Raw genomic sequence first — 13185 nt, forward strand, 5'->3', positions numbered from 1 at the left:
CCTGAGATTTCTTATAAGAATGGGCATGTTCATTTACCTACAACATACAAGCAGTTACTTGTACAATTCCAACATTCAGCAGAATCATACATTGTTTTGAGAGAGAGTTGCAGAGGACTGCGTTCAGCTTTTACAGCTCGAGGAAACAAGCAGCTCTCCTTTCTGCTGGGTATAATTGGGGTTTTTGAAGAATAGATTACACGTCTCAATATTTTCCTGATTCCATTTTTCATGAGTAATCAGAGTTACATGCCTGTCACCTGAATCAAGTAAAATAAATTTCCATTCAGCATCACGTTTCAATATGACAGCTACATTCAACAAGCTTCAATAGATCATTTTATTGGGAGATTAGTAATGCTATAAAATGGAAAACCAGGGGTGACACATCGGCATAGTGGTTAGCTCTGCTGCCTCACAGCACCAGGGGCGCGGGATCAATTCTCACCTTGGGTGACTGTGTGGAGTTTGCACATTCTCCCCATGTCTGTGTGGGTTTCCTCTGGGTGCTCCGGCTTCCTCCCACAGTCCAAAAATGTGCAGGTTCGGTGGATTGGCCATGCGGAAAATTGCCCCTGAGGTGTCTAGGGATGTGCAGGTTAGGTTGGGTTACGGGGTAGGGCGCGAGAGTGGGCCTGGCTAGGGTACTCTTTCAGAGGGTTGGTGAAGACTTGATAGGCCAAATGGCCTTATTCTGCACTGTAGTTATTCTATGCATACAGATTTTGATAACTTGAAATATTAATATATTCAAAAATGTAAAGAATAACAAAATAACAAATAACATTGGTCCACAAACAAGAATAATTAGTTTGCAATCAAAAAATAATGAAACCATTACTTAATAGCCTTTGGTTAAGAGGTAGCAAATTTAAAATGGAGTCGAGGAGAAACTACTTCTCCCAAAGGGTTGTGAATCTGTGGAATCCGCTACCCCAGAGTGCAGTGGATGCTGGGACATTGTGTAAATTTAAGGAGGAATTGGACAGATTTTTAATTGGTAATGGGTTGAAGGGTTATGGAGTACAGGCAGGGCGGTGGAGTTAAGGCCAGGATGAGATCAGCCAATATCGAATGCCAGAGCAGACTCGAGGGGGCAGCACGGTAGCGCAAGTGGATAGCACTATGGCCTCACAGCGCCAGGGTCCCGGGTTCGATTGCCTGCTGGGTCACTGTCTGTGCGGAGTCTGCACGTTCTTCCCGTGTCTGCGTGGGTTTCCTCCGGGTGCTCCGCCTCCCACTGTCCAAACACGTGCAGGTTAGGTGGATTGGCCATGATAAATTGCCCTTAGTGACCAAAAAAAAGGTTAGGAGGGGTTCTTGGGTTATGGGGATAGGTGGAAGTGTGGGCTTAAGTGGGACGGTGCAGACTCGATGGGCCGAATGGCCTTCTTCTGCACTGTATGCTCTATGTACTATGATGGGCCAAATGGCCTAATTCTGTTCCTGTATCTTATGAACTAAGGAAGTTACAAAATATATGATATAATGTCTTTGCAAACATTGTGTTATTACTTGCTAGGTGGTTGCAGGCGCGCTGAGTTAATTTTAGGATCGGGTACATAGTTCTGGTGCAGTGCAAGACTTGATGATGCTCCTGACTGCCACTTTCCATGTAACCCTGACTTAGTTCACCATGTAATTTCTTGCAAATCATTGAATTTACAGTGCTGAAGGAGGCCATTCGCCCCATCGACTCTACTCCGGCCCTTGGAAACAGGACCCTACTTAAGCCCATGGCTCCACCCTGTCCCCTTAATCCAGTAACCCCACCTAACCTTTTGGGCACTAAGGGGCAATTTAGCATGGCAAATCCACCTAACCTGCACATCCTTGGACTGTGGGAGGAAACCGGCGCACCTGGAGAAAACCCACGCAGATATGGATTCAATTCCAGCATTTGGTGACTGTCTGTGTGGAGTTTGCACTTTCTCCCCGTATCTGCGTGGGTTTCCTCCGGTGCTCCGGTTTCCTTCCACAGTCTAAAGATGTGCAGATTAGATAGATTGGGATTGCTAAATTGCCCTTAGTGTCCATAAAGTTAGTGGGGTTACGGAGATAGGGTGGAGGCATTGGCTTAATTAAGGTGCTCTTTCCAACGCCCAGTGCAGATTCGATGGACCAAATAGCCTTTCTGCGCTGTAAATTCTCTCATTCTATGAAAGATCAAACTCCATACAGACAGTTATCCGAGACCAAAATTAAATCTCGGTCCCTGGAGCTGTGAGGCAGAAGTGCTAACCACTGTGCCCTGAGTGGTGTTTGCAATAGGTGCGTGAACAAATATTTAGATCTCAAAAGCCAAAACAGACTGTGTCCACTGATTGAAACAGCAGTAGCTATTTGACTCAACTGGTCTATGTTGTTATTCATACTCCACAAGGGTTTCCTCTGATTTTAGTTATCTCTCCCTATCCCATTCACACATCCCATATTCTTTTGTAAAAATAGCGTATATAGTAATATTCCGACGAACAGTTAACATTAAATTTATAGTATTTTTGTCTTTAAACAGTTCTTTAAGATTTATTGGAGGATGGGTTCAATGTTGCAAAAATGGTTTTCAGTTTGACACGCATTTTTTATGCTCCACAGTTCCATGCAGGTTTTTTAAAAATCTTATACTGCATGTACACACCTTGATTCTTCATTTATTCTTATCGTCAGTCAGACAGCAAACTTTCTCCACTAAACTGCATTAATGTATCCCGACTGAATTTCACTTTTTGATGGTTTGCCTGAAAGGCAATTAGGGTTGGGCAAAGCACAGGCCTTTCCAGCAACTTCCCATGAACAAATAATTTAAGAATAGAACCCTTGATTTTTTTTTTAATATACTTTTATGCAATGTTCAGTATTAAAGTTGAATTAGTTTTTAAAACTCTGATATATTACCTATTGAGATTTGTGTGCTCAAATGAACAGTCCATGTGAATGGTTCAGACATTCATTCAACTGAAAGTTGGCATTGAGGAAGTCATTCTGGCCACTTATTCTTTGGAAAAAGTGAGGTGGGTGGTCCAGCAAGTCTCAAGTTTGGAGTCTGGCAGAACTTTACTCGGGTTAATGTAAGGCTCATTTGACAAAGTGAAAATTGAGTAATAAAGCTGCAAAATGTCAATATTATTCTGTGATTGAAAATGCTCAATCATGGCATGTCAGGTGACTATGGGTCGCACTGCAACCAAATATGGTCTGTTGCATTGCGACACAGCCATGGACATAAGGGTTTAGTCAGACGCAGGTTGGAAGTGTTGGAACCAATCCAGGAAATTCACATGTATTCATGTTCCAGTGTAAAACCAGCATACAATTTCCTTAAAATAAATGGCACTTTATTTTAAGGAAATTCTTACGCCACTGTAGCTTGAAGCAAAAAGTAAAAAATAGCATTCAGAGAGCTCCATTTCATTTTCTCAGTTCAATTCACTAACTGCTCAACAGTTGAAAAATAATGATCTATTCTGTTTAAAAATACTCGAAGATCAGTGTGAATCGACAATTATTTCATTTGTTTTCATTACCAAAACTGGAACAAAAGTAATCAAACGTAAATAAGACTGAATGGAGAAAATCTAACTTGATTTGGACAAGAGTAAAAGCAGTCAAAGATAACAATTCTTGAAAAACAATCCGACTCACACACCTACAATGTGGCTAGTAAATCCTCCTTCCTAATCAGAACTTATTTGAATGTGTAGGGGGTAATATTCTTCAAGCATGGGTATCATTTTTGCATTGAAGTACACATTGTTTTAGAGTGCCTGTCTCATTTTAAGCAATTTATGTAAATGACTCATTGAATTGAATTGGCATTAAACAATTACGCCATTATTGAGAATGGTACTATTTTAAGGTGTCTCAATGCATGGCAATAAGAACCAGCACAGTCCCCATAGGCAAGTGGCCTCTTTCTGTGGTCTAAAGTTTCACAATATTTAAAAAGGAGGCTGTGGTGTTCTTTGTGTTGCAAAATTCAGGATGGTTGGCGTAGTGTTCACAAAGACCACAAATAGCTTTTAAATTGAACAAAGCTATATATTTATTAACACTACTTAATTGGATTCAACACTTACTCCTATGTAATACACAGTTGATAATTAACATATAATCTACACTCATCTACTACTAATCTCTACACTATTACATTAACTATGATCTGCTCTCACTCACACTATTTTTCCTTCAGTCTGTACTCCAGCTAGCTCCTTCACTTCACTCCCCCAAGGCTTAGCATCAATGTCTTATATACTTGTATATGTAGCTCCCCTTGTATACTTGTATATGTAGGTTGATTTAGACATTTCATTAACCCTTGCAGTTCATCTTACATTTATGATGTCACATCCCATTTCTTCGGGAAAAAAGTTATTTAGAGACTTTGTTTGTGACATTTATTTGTTTCAACATTACATGAGTGAGCATGAATCATTAACTTGTTTTTTTTTTTTACATTCAGTTGTAAAATAACTGTTACGTCACATTCTTGATGATATATGAATAGATTTTACAATCATTACAAATTTAATCTGTTCGGTAGTCTCCTCGTTCTAGTTGATCTTCTCAGTGGTTTTGTCAAAGTATGCAATTGATCTTCCAAATTGTCTTGTTGCATTGGTGACAATGAAGGATTAGGAAAGTCAATGTCTTTGAAGATGTCATCCTGAGCAATAACATTCTGAGCTTGGGATGGAACATGATGTTTTATTTGCAATAATGCTCTTCTATTTCTTCTGAACATTGAACCTTGTACTGTCTGAACCAAATACAATATGAATGAAACTTGTCTTAGAACTTTAGCTATGTGTTGCCATCCACCATCAGCATTTTGTATACAAATGTCATTGCCTTCTTTTAACTTAGATGAAGGTTTTGTGTGCTTGTCATAGTTCTCTTTTTGTTTCTGTTTTCGTAACCGTAGGTGGTTATGTAATTCTTGATGATCCATATTTGGAATAGTGATCTCTGGTAACGTGGTGTGAATTTTTCTTCCCATCAACATCTGGGCAGGCGATAAGCCTGATGACAGTGGTGTGGCTCTGCACATCAACAGTGCCAAAGATAAGCCTTTGTTGTCATCAATTGCTTTATGGAACAGCTTTTTGACTATTCAAACGCCTTTCTCTGCTTTGCCATTTGATTAAGGATACAATGGGCTTGATGTGATGTGATTAAAATTATACTGTTCTGCAAATTGTGTGCTCCCCCAGCTGGTGAAGCAAGGACCATTGTCAAAGACAACTTGTAATGGAATCGCATGGCGAGCAAAAACAGATTTTGCTGCTCACATAACAGATCTTGCCGTTGAATAATTCAGCATAATCACCTCAGGATGGTTGGAATAATAGTCAATGATGACTAGATAGTCATGACCTTTAAAGTAGAATAGATCCATACCATGGTTCCCTCACTCGACCACCTCTTCCCTGCCTGACAGGGACATGCATATCAAGGACACGTAGTACCTGTTCCTTGAACAAGTTCCACATTTCACTTGTGTCCTTCCCTGACAGCCGATGTTCCCAACTTATGCACTTCAATTCTTGTCTGACAACATCGTATTTACCCTTCCCCCAATTGTAAGCCTTGCCCTGTTGTACTATCCCTCTCCATTACTAAAGTGAAAGTCACAGAATTGTGGTCACTATCTCCAAAATGCTCCCCCACTAACAAATCTATCACTTGCCCTGGTTCATTACCAAGTACCAAATCCAATATGGCCTCCCCTTTGGTCGGACAATCTACATACTGTGTGAGAAAAGCTTCCTGGACACACTGCACAAACACCACCCCATCCAAACTATCTGATCTAAAGAGTTTCCACTCAATGTTTGGGAAGTTGAAGTCATCCATGACTACTACCCTGTGACTTCTGCACCTTTCCAAAATCTGTTTCCCAATCTGTTCCTCCACATCTCTGCTACTATTGGGGGGCCTATAGAAAACTCATAACAAGGTGACTGCTCCTTTCCTATTTCTGACTTCAACCCATACTACCTCAATAGGCAGATACTCCTCGAACTGCCTTTCTGCAGCTGTTATACAATCTCTAATTAACAATGCCAGCCCCCATCTCTTTTACCACCCTCCCTAATCTTATTGAAACATCTATAACCAGGGACCTCCAACACTCATTTCTGCCCCTCTTCGATCCAAGTTTCTGTGATGGCCACCACATCGTAGTCCCAAGTACCGATCCATGCCTTAAGTTTACCCACCTTATTCCTGATGCTTCTTGCGTTGAAGTATACACACTTCAACCCTTCACCATGCCTGCCAGTACTCTCCTTTGTCAGTGTTCCCTTCCCCACTGCCGCACTACATGCCTTGGCGTCCTGAATATCGGCTACCTTAGTTGTTGGACTACAAATCCGGTTCCCATTCCCCTGCCATATTAGTTTAAACCCTCCCGAAGAGTACTAGAAAACCTCCCTCCCAGGATATTGGTGCCCCTCTGGTTCAGATGCAACCCGTCCTGCTTGTACAGGTCCCACCTTCCCCAGAATGCGCTCTAATTATCCAAATACCTGAAGCCCTCCCTCCTACACCATTCCTGCAGCCACGTGTTCAACTGCACTCTCTCCCAATTCCTAGCCTCGCTATCACGTGGCACTGGTAACAAACCAGAGATGACAACTCTGTCCTGGCTTTTAACTTCCAGCCTAACTCCCTAAACTTGTTTATTACCTCCACACCCCTTTTCCTGCCTACGTCGTTGGTACCAATGTGCACCACGACTTCTGGCTGCTCCCTCTCCCCCTTAAGGATCCTGAAGACACGATCCGAGACATCCCTGGCCCTGGCACCCGGGAGGCAACATGACTTCCGGGAGTCTCGCTCGTGACCACAGAATCTCCTATCTATTCCCCTAACCATTGAATGTCCTATCTATTCCCCTAACCATTGAATCTCCTACTACTATTGCTTTTCTATTCTCCCCCCTTCCCTTCTGAGCCCCAGGGCCAGAGTCAGTGCCAGAGACCTGACCGCTAGGGCCTTCCCCCTGTAGGTCATCCCCCCCAACAGCATCCAAAACGGTATACTTGTTTTGAAGGGGAACGGCAATGAGGGATCCCTGCACTGTCTGCCTGTTTGGTTTCTTTCCGCTGACTGTAACCCAGCTACTCTTGTCCTGTACCTTGGGTGTGGTTACCTCCCTGTAACTCCTCTCTATTACCCCCTCTGCCTCCCGGATGATCCGAAGTTCATCCAGCTCCAGCTCCAGTTCCCTAACACGGTCTCTGAGGAGCTGGAGTTCGGTGCACTTCCCGCAGGTATAGTCAGCGGGGACACCGGTGGTATCCCTCACCACCCACATCCTGCAGGAGGAGCATGCAACTGGCCTAGCCTCCATCCCCTCTTATCTTACAGAATATAGCTGCCCTGTGGACCAACTGGACCTCTGCCCTCCGACTCTGCTCCCAGTCAGCTGCACTCTCTGTAAACTCCCGGCTCCCTTCTCACTCTTTGCGGAAATGTAGGAAACAAAATGAAAGGAGCACCTTACTCCCTCCTCACTTAACTCCCTCAGTCACCAAACTCTCACTATAGCACTCAAATGCACCAAATTCAGCACTCCCTCAGTCACCAAACTCTCACTATATCACTCAAATGCACAAATTCAGCACGCAGTGCAAACAAAGTCTGCAATATAGGTGGATCACTTTTATACTGTGAATCTAGCCTTTGAAAACTGGCATAATCCAATTAACTAATTAACAAGCTCCAGCTGCAACTACCTACAAGTTGAACCTTTGTTTAAAGCTGATTGAAAATTCACCTTCTTCTAAACCAAACAGCAACTTTTAAGTTAATTAACTAAATAAAAGAAAGACAAGACTTTAGAAAGAAATTAACCCTTATACTCCCTCAGTCACCAAACTCTCACTATAGCACTCAAATGCACCAAATTCAGCACTCAGTGCAAAACCTGTGGGCCGTGTGCTCCCCATACCACAATCTATTCAAAGTTGTGGGTCAGGTGAACTCCATGATACACTTTGGGATTCTCTAAACCCTGGCACATAACAAATTGGAGGCTCGAGGGGGATAAAAGTCTATCTATTGGATTGGCTTAGTGAACTTAAAGACAGTGAGGGGTGAGCATATTGTTGTTGCTAATCAGGTGTGGTATTCTAATTTAAGTGGGGTGTGTGTTGTGGATAATGGCTCTTTCAGAGGCTCTGACGTTTTTGGGGGTGGAGACGGCCACACACAGTACCTTATGGACAGACTAAAAGCAGACTGTTAGATTTGGCAAAAACATTACAGTTAACATTACCTGACAAAATGCGAAAAGATGAGGTAATTATGGCGGTGGCTAAGCATTTAAAGTTGCCTGAGATACAGTTTGACTCATTAGAAATGGCAAAGATCCAGTTGCAGATTAAGCAACTTGAACATGAAAAAGAATTAAAGCAGCTTGAATACGAAAGAGAGAGGAAAGAGAAAGAGAGAGAGAGGAAAAAGAAAAAGAGAGAGAAAGAGGAAAAAGAGAGAGAAGAAAGTAAAACAGAAAGAATAGCCATAGCAGAACAAAAAGAAAGAGAAAAGGAGATATAGATCAGGGAAAAAGATAAAGAGAGAGAGTTTGAACTTCAGAAAATGGCCATGAAACACGACAGTCAGTTAAAATTGGCAGACGTAAAGAGAAACATACAGTTGGTGGATAGTGATGAGGATAGTGAGAAAGAGCGTCATAGTCGAAGGCTTGGTGGGGATCTATTTAAATATGTTCAAGCATTGCCAAGGTTTGATGAGAAGGAGGTAGAAGCCTTTTTCATTTCGTTTGAGAAGGTAGCTAAACAAATGAAATGGCCACAGGACATGTGGGTATTACTGATTCAAACAAAGCTGATAGGTAGGGCTAGTGAAGTGTTTGCATCACTCCCGGAGGAGGTATCTGAGACGTATGAGGAGGTGGAAAAAAATCCATCTTCGGTGCTTATGAACTAGTGCCTGAAGCTTACAGACAAAGGTTTAGAATTTAAGGAAAGAATTTGGTCAAACATACATGGAGTTTGAAAGGCACAAACAGAGTAATTTTGTTTGGTGGATAAGGGCTTTGAAAATAGACCAAACGTAGTAAGCTCTCAGAGAAATTATACTTTTGGAGGAGATTAAAAATTCAATTCCTGATGTAGTGAGAATTCACGTGGAAGAGCAGAGGATTAAAACTGCGAGATTGGGAGCAGAAATGGCAGACAATTATGAATTAGTTCATAAATCAAAGCTTGGTTTCCGACATCAGTTTCAGCCTGTGAGGGATAGAAACTGGGGACATGAGAAATACTCAAGTGGTAAAGGTAAAGGTGATCTGATGGGAGATAATAAGGAGAGTGTACCTGAGATTTTTTTTTTAATCCAGGAGGGTGAAAAAAAAATGAAAAGTTTCAAATGTTTTCACTGTAATAAACTAGGCCATGTAAAGTCAGTGTTAGTGGTTGAAGAAAAGCACTGGGAAGGCTGATGTGGTAAAACAGGATAAGACACTAGGGTTTGTTAAAGTGGTGAAGGAAAGCCCAAGTGAAGAGAAGGAGGTGCAAAGGATTGTACAGCCTGATCAAGAGGTGATTGATAAGAAGGTGCCAGATCTCTTTAAGAATTTACTTGTGTGGGTAACGTTTACTCATGTGTATCAAGAGGAGCAGGTAAAGAAGTCACAATTTTAAGAGATACAGGAGCTACTCAATCTTTAATGGTAAGAGATGAGGAGTTATGTAGTCTGGGAAGAATATTGCCAGAAAAGGTGGTAATATGTGGAATTCAGGGTGAGAGGAGTAGTGTTCAATTATAGAAGGTAAGGTTGGAAAGTGCAGTGAAGAATGGTGAAGTGGTAGTAGGAGTAAGAGAGAAACTATCTTGTCCAGCAATACAGTTTATCTTGGGTAATGATATAGCTGGATCGCAGGTGGGAGTGATGCCTACTGTGGTTGATAAGCCAGTGGAAAATCAGACAACTGAAGTGTTGAAGGACGAATATCCTGGGATTTTTCCAGATTGTGTAGTGACAAGGTCGCAAAGTCACAGTTTAAAACAAGAGGAGAAATCAAAGTGCGAAGATAAAGGTGAAGTGCAATTATCAGAAACGATTTTTGATCAGATGGTTGGAAAAGAACAGGTGGAGGATGAGGTGTATATTTTTAGTTCAGGAAAATTGACAGAGTTACAACAAAAAGATGTAGAAATAAAACGGGATGTATCGGAAAGCATATACGGAAGAGGAATCTGAGTGTATACCAGATTGTTATTACCGTAAAAGTTATGTCTTGATGAAAAAATGGAGACCTTTACATATGCAGGCGGATGAAAAGTGGGCAGAAGTTCATCAAGTAGTATTGCCAGTAGGGTATAGAAAGGAGGTGTTGCGAGTTCCACATGAGGTACCAGTGGGAGGTCATTTGGGAATAAGGAAAACTCAAGATAAAATCCAGAAACAATTTTATTGGCCTGGACGACATAATTGATTGTTCAATTTTGTCAATCATGTCACACATGTCAAGTGATAGGGAAACCCCAAGCAGTGATAAAACCAGCGATCTTAATACCCATTCCAGCATTTGAAGAACCTTTTACAAGGGTCCTAATTGATTGCGGAGGACCGCTTTCTAAAACGAAAAGTGGGAATCAATATCTTTTGACTATAATGGATGTGTCGACTAGGTTTCCAGAGGCCATTCCAGTACGTAATATTACAGATAAAAAGATTGTGGAGGAGTTACTTAAATTCTTTACTAGATATGGACTACCCACAGAAATACAATCGGATAAAGGATCAAATTTTACCTCACGGTTATTCAAAGAAGTGAAGGATAGCTCAGGAATAAAACAATTTAAATCAACTGCGTACCATTCAGAATCGCAGGGAGCGTTAGAATGGTGGCATCAGACATTAAAGACAATGTTGAGGGCTTATTGTCAAGATTATCCAGAGGATTGGGATAAAGGAATTCCATTCGTACTGTTTGCAATTAGGGATGCACCTAATGAGTCAACCAAATGTAGTCCTTTGAACTAATTTTTTGTCATGAGGTAAGAGGACCACTTCAATTGATTAAGGAAAAACTGGTGAGTGAGAAATTGGAAATTACGTTATTGGATTACGTGTCAAATTTTAGGGAACGATTAAACAGAGCGGATGAATTGGCTAAACAACATTAAAAAGTTGCACAAAATGTGATGAAACGGGTAGCGGACAAGAAATCCAAAGTTCGTAGTTTTGCCAGTGGAGATAAAGTTTTAGTATTGTTACCAGTGGTAGGTGAACCAGTAAAAGCAAGGTTTTGTGGACCTTATCAGATTGAAAGGAAATTAAGTGAGGTGCATTATGTGGTAAAAACACCAGATAGAAGGAAGACTCACCGAGTGTGTCTTGTGAATATGCTTAAAAGGTACTTTGAAAGGGAAGGAGAGAAAAAGGAGGAGGTTTTAATGATTCTAACTCAAAGTGACGAACCAAATCCAGATTTGACATATCTCAAATTAAATTGGAAAATGAGGATGTTCTTAAAAATTGGGGACTACCGGTTGCGGCGATGCACTGCTAAGCCGCACGTTTCGGCAGCTCCCGTTCTAACGGGCTTTTGGTCTCTTTTCTGGAGCCCCAACGGAAGTTTTTTTTTGACCAAACCCAGTGTGGGGTGACGAAGGAAGGAGTCCCCCCGGGTGTGTATGGAAAGGATCGGTGGTAGTGGCCAGATTGCGAAGGATCCTTTGGAGCAGCGGCAGAGAAGAGAAGGAAGAAGCAAGATGGCGACGAATGGAGCCCAGACGACATGGGGCCCGGACCAGCAGGAATTCCTCCGACGGTGTGTGGAGGAATTAAAGAAGGAGGTGCTGGTGCCGATGTTATTGGCAATCGAAGAGCTAAAAGAAACACAAAAGGCCCAGGCGATAGAGCTCCGTGGGGTGAAGGTAAAGGATTCCGAAAACGAGGATGAGATTCTGGGCCTAGCGGTAAAAATGGAGACGCACGAGGCGCTACATAAGAGGTGTATCGAAAGGCTCGAAGTCCTGGAGAACAGCTCGAGGAGAAAGAACCTCTGGATTCTGGGTCTCCCCGAAGGAGTGGAGGGAGCTGACGTTGGGGCTTATGTGAGCACGATGCTCCATTCGCTAATGGGAGCTGAGGCCCCCTCGGGGCCCCTGGAGGTGGAAGGGGCTCACCGGGTCCTTGTGAGGAGACCAAAGGCTGGAGAACCACCAAGGGCGATAGTGGTGAGATTTCACCGCTTCACCGACAGAGAGGCCGTTTTGAGCTGGGCCAAGAAGATACGGAGTAGCAGGTGGGAGAATGCGGTGATACGAGTGTATCAGGACTGGAGCGCGGAGGTGGCGAGAAGGAGGGCGAGCTTTACTCGGGCCCAAGGCGGTGCTTCACAAGAAGAAAATAAAGTTTGGGATGCTGCAGCCGGCGCGATTGTGGGTCACGCACCAAGGCAAACATTACTACTTTGAAACGTCGGATGAGGCATGGACCTTCATCCAAGAAGAGAAACTGGACCAGAACGGAGGGACTGATGCTGTGGGGGAGACGACGATGTCGATGTATAGAAATGTAAATCGGGGAATGGGAGGTTCACAGTATCGAGACGATAGACGGGTTTGTTCTCTTCTTGACGGGGGGACACTGAGAAATGTTGGCCCCGGTGGAAAAAAGGGACTGAGGGGGTGGATGGGGAATGAGGGAGCTGCGCCATGGGGGGCGGGGCCAATCCAGGAAAGTGCATTTTTTTTCCCCGCGCTGGGGAGATGATGGCGGGAAGATAGGCGCAAGAAGGATGAGAGTTCCACATACGGGGGGGTCAAGGAGAGAGCGGGGGAAGCCGGGGTCAGTTGGAGTCAGCTGTCTTTCAGAAGCATCATGGGGGGAGTAACCATGCTAGATGGGGATCTAGCGGGGGGGGTTCAACTGGGTTGCTGCTGTCGGGAGCGAGAGGGAGCTGGCATGTGGAATGCGAGAGGCCTAAATGGGCCAATTAAGAGGGCCCGAGTGTTCGCGCACTTAAAAGGACTGAAGGCAGATGTGGTCATGCTTCAGGAGACGCATCTGAAAGTGGCGGATCAGATTAGGTTAAGGAAAGGATGGGTGGGACAGGTGTTCCACTCAGGGTTGGACGCGAAAAATAGAGGGGTGGCGATATTGGTGGGAAAACGGGTGTCGTTCGAGGCTAGGAATATAGTGGT

At 43.2% G+C, this 13185-nt stretch overlaps 1 protein-coding gene across 7 annotated transcripts in view; it reads right to left on the reverse strand.

Moving 5' to 3' along the window:
- mipol1 (mirror-image polydactyly 1) overlaps nucleotides 1-13185 on the reverse strand; it is a 654701-nt gene that overhangs the window by 443017 nt on the left and 198499 nt on the right. The gene's annotated exons all lie outside the window — the stretch shown is intronic.

The sequence above is a fragment of the Scyliorhinus torazame genome, chromosome 2 (assembly GCF_047496885.1).
Source record: "Scyliorhinus torazame isolate Kashiwa2021f chromosome 2, sScyTor2.1, whole genome shotgun sequence".
Taxonomy (NCBI): Eukaryota; Metazoa; Chordata; class Chondrichthyes; order Carcharhiniformes; family Scyliorhinidae; genus Scyliorhinus; species Scyliorhinus torazame.